A 6617-nucleotide genomic window follows, 5' to 3' on the forward strand; every position below is an offset into this window, starting at 1 on the left:
TGTGAGAATTAAATCTAACATTAATCTTGAAACAAAGCCTAACTAAATTTCATTTTCGGTGGTTAGACACTTAAATTTTTACATAATTTCTAACAAAAACAAAAACACTTTAGTACAAGTGCCTAACTGAGATCAATGAAAACTAAACTCTTATAGTATTAGTTTTAAATATTGAAATATATATATATAACTTTTTGAGAATCAGACCCAATAAAAACGAAAAATAATAAAATTGTAAAATAAACCTTTGTTAAGTAATTATTTTTAGAAAGAAAATAAAGTTTGAATACTAAACTCTTCTTAATCATTTCTATAAATTATCATGGGTCTAAGCCTCCCAAATTTCATACATAAATAGAGATCTTTTGAACCTTCTTACAAATTAGGTAATATTTTTTTATCAAATCAATACACTAAGCAATTTGTATGCAATAAAATATTCGAATAATTAATTTAGATAATTACTTAAAAACTCCTGAATTTGGTGTGAGTTTCGTCGACTAAATTCTCATAGTGGGCCCCCAGATTCAGCATGTGCACCAATTTAGCCCCTGAGATTTCAATTACACTGTTTATGTCCCCCAGACTGCGATTCGTGCATCATAATGATCCTTCGGAGAATTTTCGGCGTGACTCAGCGACGACGTTGCTTATGTGGCACAGCCACTGCCACGTTGGATGCCGTAGTGTACAGATGACGTGGATTGTGTGGTAAAATTCTCCAATGTAGTCCCTGTCTTCATGTTTAAACCCTAAAATAACCCAGATGACGTGGATTGTATACAGACAACTCCTCTTGCACAGAATCAGCCCAGACGAATAACCCACACCATGTTTTTCCACTTGTCTGCAACCAACCAAAATAATCAACCAAAAAAAAATTTCAATCAGCTACAAATTATTTACCTTTACTCACATTATAGTTGGGGCAACCATAGAAGGGCTTGTTAGGATGCGACTCTGTCCCAGACCACCTTAGCACCGGGCGACAACCACAGCCGCACCAGTCCGGAACCCATCCCTGCCTGCTTCGCATCGTGCTTCTTCTCCAGTTCTCCGTCGACGATGACCGGTTGGAACTTCCTGCAACATGGCTCCCACTTCCTCTCATGGGGACAGCTATTGGTGTACAGAAGAGATGCAGAAGAAGACGTTGATGGAGAGAACGACATTGAGGGGAGGCCAACGAAATTTTAGGGTTTAAACATAAAGACAGGGACTACATTGGAAAATTTTACCACCCAATCCACGTCATCTGTACACTACAGCGTCCAACGTGGCAGTGACTGTGCCACATAAGCAACGTCGTCGCTGAGTCACGCTGGAAATTCTCCGAAAGACCATTATGGTGCACGAATCGCAATCTGGGGAACATAAACAGTGCAATTGAAATATCAGGAGTTAAATTAGTGCACGGGCTGAATCTAGGGGACCATTATAGGAATTTAATCGAGTTTCGTCATTTTACTAAATAATTAACATAATTATAATTAAGTCAACGACTTAGTATTTACTAAAACCATTTATAATTAGGTTAAATACAATGTTTCGAATTTCTTAACAGCACTAACCTATTTAAGACCATGTATAATATTATATTACTTTTAGTAATATTTTTAACTTTACTATAATTTAAGACCCACTACTACTACCACCCTTTTTTAACAAAAAATTTAAAAAATTAGTCTTTTAAAATTTTTTAGATGATTTAATTACAAAAAAAATGTATTGAAAAAATGAAAGATTTTGAAATAAAATATAAAATAAATTCATAAAATTTCTAAATCAATTCAATTTTTTTTAAATTTCAAATAAAATAATTAATTTACAAATCAAATTAATTTTCATTTTAAAAAAAGTCCAGATACACCCTTACATGTAAACATTTTTTTTATACGTAAACATTTAGCATTTCTTAACTGATATGATTGGGCAGGGTGTGAGTAGGATTTACTTGCGGATAGGATCGGGTGCAGGTTCAGGGTATATTCTACCCTATCATACTCGCACCCTTAATATATTATATAATATGTTACGGCCCAGCCCAGGACTTCTGCGGGTCAACCCGACCCGAGCTCCACCCGGCCCGGCTACGCGCCCTTCAACCGACTCTGACACGCGCCCCATAAGCTCACACACAGCTATGGGACAGCGTCCCTAAAAATATGGGCCTGACCTCCAGAGGGGCCCAGGACTGACATGTATATAAGGGGAAGAATGGCTCTTCCCCCGAGGTACGTCACATCCCTACACCACCCTCATTTCGCCTGCACATATTCTGACAAGAGCGTCGGAGTGTCTTTGCAGGTGGCACCCCCCTTCTTCTCTCACACGACGTGCTCGGGACCTCCCCAGCCCGGACTAGACGACCGTGACCAGACGAGCCCATTCCTTCATCCCGGGTCTTGACCCGAACCGTCCGGTAACCGACCTACCGAACATTGGCACCGTCTGTGGGGACCATCCATGGACTTCGTACTAGTCCAGACTGGGACCGGCAGCGAGGCCGCGCCTCCGGTGCTTGGGGGAGGCGCAGTTTCGACAGAAACCCGACAACAGCAGAGGTCGCCTCCGAGGGATGCGACGCAGACTCACGAAAGACGCCCCTTCGGAGGAACTGGCGACAACCACGCCAGGATAATGCAAGAGTTGCGCCACAGGATGCAAGATTTAGAACGCCGGCTAGCCGAAAGAGAACGCGACCAACGCACCCCGGAGCGAAGCCCCACCAGTTCCCGTTCAAGGAGCCGCTCGAGGCGCTCACCCAGCCCCCAATACGAGTCGGAGAGCACGGGGGGACGGGAACGAGCCAGAAGAAGAAGTCGAGACCCCATCATTTACGCCCGACACGAGAGACGGCGTGCGTCGAACAGAGGCGAAGAGGACGGCCGTCGGGAGAATGACGAGCCGGGGAGAACTACCCGGGGACCAGTAATAATAGGAGCGACCCCTTTCCACCGTTCCGTACTCGAGGTCCGGCTGCCGAAACACTTCGACAAGCCAACAGACATGAAGTATGATGGAACACAAGATCCCCTGGAACACTTGACGGCCTTTGAGGCCAGAATGAACCTGGAAGGGGTAGGAGACGAGGTCAGATGTCGCGCCTTCCCGGTCACCTTGGCGGGCCCGGCGATACGGTGGTTCAACAACCTCCCGCAGGGCTCGGTGACTCAATTCTCCGACATCAGCCACGCCTTCTTGGCTCAATTCACGACCAGGATTGTCAAAGCCAAACACCCAATCAATTTGCTAGGGGTGACACAGAGACCCGGAGAGTCGACCAGGAAATACCTGGACCGTTTCAATGACGAGTGCCTGGAAATTGACGGTCTAACGGACTCGGTGGCAAGTCTATGCTTGACGAACGGGCTCTCGAATGAGGACTTCAGGAAACACCTTACCACAAAGCCCGTTTGGACAATGCAAGAGATCCAGTGCGTGGCCAAAGAATACATCAATGACGAAGAAGTCAGCCGGGTCGTGGCTGCCAATAAGCGGCAGCCCGCCTACAACTAAGCCCGACACTATGAAGGCAGAGAAAGACCAAAGGAACACGCTAGGGACGACGGTCCGGGTAAAACACCCAAACCGTTCCCCCGAGTTGGGAAGTTCACCAATTATACCCCCCTCACAGCACCAATCACCGAAGTTTACCAACAGATAGCGGAAAAGGGGATACTGTCAAAGCCCCGACCTCTGAAGGACAGGACGGGAGGAAACAAGAACCTCTACTGCGAGTACCACAAGGGTTACGGACACAAGACCCAAGACTACTTCGACCTAAAAGACGCCCTGGAGCAAGCTATCAGGGATGGGAAACTTTCCGACTTCTCCCACCTTATACGGGAACCAAGGAGACGTAACCGGGACCACGATAGCGAAGATAGATCCCGGCCAACAAGGCGACGGCAGGAACCAGAGGGTGACGACCACGGCCTTACAGTGGTAAACGTGGTAACGGCCAGGAATACCGCCCCAAGGTCAAAGTCAGCCCAGAAAAAAGACGCCAAGGTCCTAGCGGTCTCCACCTCTACAGGTAAAAGTTTCCGAGGTATCCCACCCATCTCCTTCGGCCCAGAGGACCAATGGTTTGACGAGGCACCGGAAAGTCCGCCCATGGTCATCACGGCCAGGGTCGGAACGGGCCTCGTCAAACGAATCCTGGTAGATACGGGGGCAGACTCAAACATCATGTTTCGAAACGTTTTCGATGCCCTGGGACTAAGGGACGCCGACCTGACGACCCACCAGCACGGTGTGGTAGGGTTGGGGGACCACTTCATCAAGCTGGACGGAATCATCTCACTCCCGACCTCTGTGGGACAGGGGCAAAAGCGACGAACAGTCATGGCGGACTTCGTAATATTACGAGACTCCATGGCTTATAACATCATCCTGGGGAGAAAAACCATTAACGACCTGGGGGCCGCCATTAGCACAAAGCTGCTGGTGATGAAGTTTGTCACTGATGACGGATCCGTAGGATCCATCAAAGGCGACTTGGAAACGGCAGTCGCTTGCGACCACGCCAGCCTCTCTCTCAGGAAAAAATCCAAAGAAGCGTCTGGGGTCTTCCTGGCTGACCTAGACGCCAGAATAGACGACAAACCTAGACCAGAGCCAGAAGGAGACTTGGAAAAGTTCAGGATCAGCGAGGTGGACGATAAATTCACATTCATAAACAGGAACCTCCCCCACGAAATGAAAGAGCCATTGATGGAAATGATCAGGGCTAATGCCGACCTCTTTGCCTGGACGCCTGCCGATATGCCCGGGATAGATCCCCAGCTCATATCGCATCATCTGGCCGTCAAGGCGGGAACCAAGCCAGTGGCCCAGAGGAGGAAAAAAATGTCGCAAGAAAGAGCAGAAGAAGTAGCCAGGCAAACGGCCAACCTCTTAGAAGCAGGATTCATCCGAGAACTGGACTACTCAACTTGGCTGTCAAACGTGGTCCTGGTCAAAAAGCACAATGGGAGGTGGAGAATGTGCGTAGACTACTCTGACCTCAACAAGGCGTGTCCCAAGGATTGCTACCCTCTACCTAACATTGGCGCACTCGTTGACGCAGCGGCGGGGTACCGGTACCTGAGCTTCATGGATGCCTACTCAGGATACAATCAGATACCGATGCACCGACCTGACGAAGAAAAAACGGCGTTCATAACACCAGGAGGAATCTATTGTTACAAGGTGATGCCTTTCGGTTTGAAAAACGCTGGGGCCACGTACCAAAGGCTGATAAACAAGATATTCAGTGAACTCATAGGCAAAACAGTAGAAGTCTACGTGGATGACATACTCGCGAAGACTACACGACCCAACGACCTCCTTAGCGACCTTGATGGTGTTTTTTCGTCCCTCCGGCAACACGGCATGAGGCTTAATCCGCTCAAGTGCGCGTTTGCCATGGAGGCCGGTAAGTTCTTGGGATTCATGATTACTCAAAGAGAAGTGGAAGCCAACCCCGAGAAGTGTCAGGCAGTTCTCCAGATGAAGAGTCCGGGCTGTATCAAAGACGTCCAACGACTTGCCGGGAGGTTAACGGCTTTGTCCCGATTCCTCGGCGCGTCAGCAGCAAGAGCCCTACCTTTCTTCAATCTAATGAAAAAAGGAATGACGTTCGAATGGACCCCAGCATGCGAGGAGGCATTCAACCACTTCAAGCAAATTTTAGCGGCACCACCAGTTCTCGGAAAACCCAGGGCCGGAGAACCGCTCTATCTCTACCTATCGGTAACCGAGGAAGCAATGGCCACGGTGCTCGTCAGAGAAGGGGAAAAGACCCAACAACCCGTTTATTTCGTTAGCAGGGTCCTCCAAGGACCAGAACTGAAATACAACAAGTTGGAAAAACTGGCGCTGGCGCTCCTAGTCTCCTCCCGAAGGTTAAGACAATACTTCCAGAGCCATCGTATAGTCGTAAGGACGGACCAGGCGATTCGCCAAGTACTGCAAAAGCCTGACTTGGCCGGTAGGATGATGACCTGGGCCATCGAGCTCTCCCAATACGACCTACAATATGAACCCCGACACGCGATCAAAGCTCAGGCAATGGCAGACTTTCTGGTTGAAGTGACGGGGGACCCTCCCGAGGAAACGGGCACACGGTGGAGGCTCCACGTTGATGGGGCCTCCAACCAAATGTCCGGGGGAGCGGGGGTCATCCTAGAAAGCCCAGCAGGGGTCATCTATGAACAATCGACTAAGTTCGAGTTTCCAGTGACGAACAACCAAGCAGAATACGAAGCTCTCTTGGGCGGACTAACGTTAGCTCGGGAAGTCGGAGCGACAAAGGTCGAAGTATGCAGCGACTCACAAGTTGTCACCTCGCAGGTAAACGGAAGCTACCAAGCCCGGGACCCCCTCCTGCAAAAATACTTGGAAAAGGTTAGAGAAATAACGAGTCAGTTCCAGGAGGTCGTCGTCCAACACGTCCCAAGAGAAAGGAACACACGGGCGGACCTCCTGTCTAAGCTGGCGAGCACAAAGCCAGGATCGGGTAACCGGTCCCTCATCCAAGGCATGGTGAAGGAACCAACGGTCGCCCTCCATTTGACGAAGTCAAGCCCCTCATGGCTAGACCCCATCACCAACTTCCTGGAACTCGGCAA

Source organism: Arachis ipaensis, chromosome B8 (assembly GCF_059453495.1).
Source record: "Arachis ipaensis isolate K30076 ecotype BB chromosome B8, ASM5945349v1, whole genome shotgun sequence".
Lineage (NCBI taxonomy): Eukaryota > Viridiplantae > Streptophyta > Magnoliopsida > Fabales > Fabaceae > Arachis > Arachis ipaensis.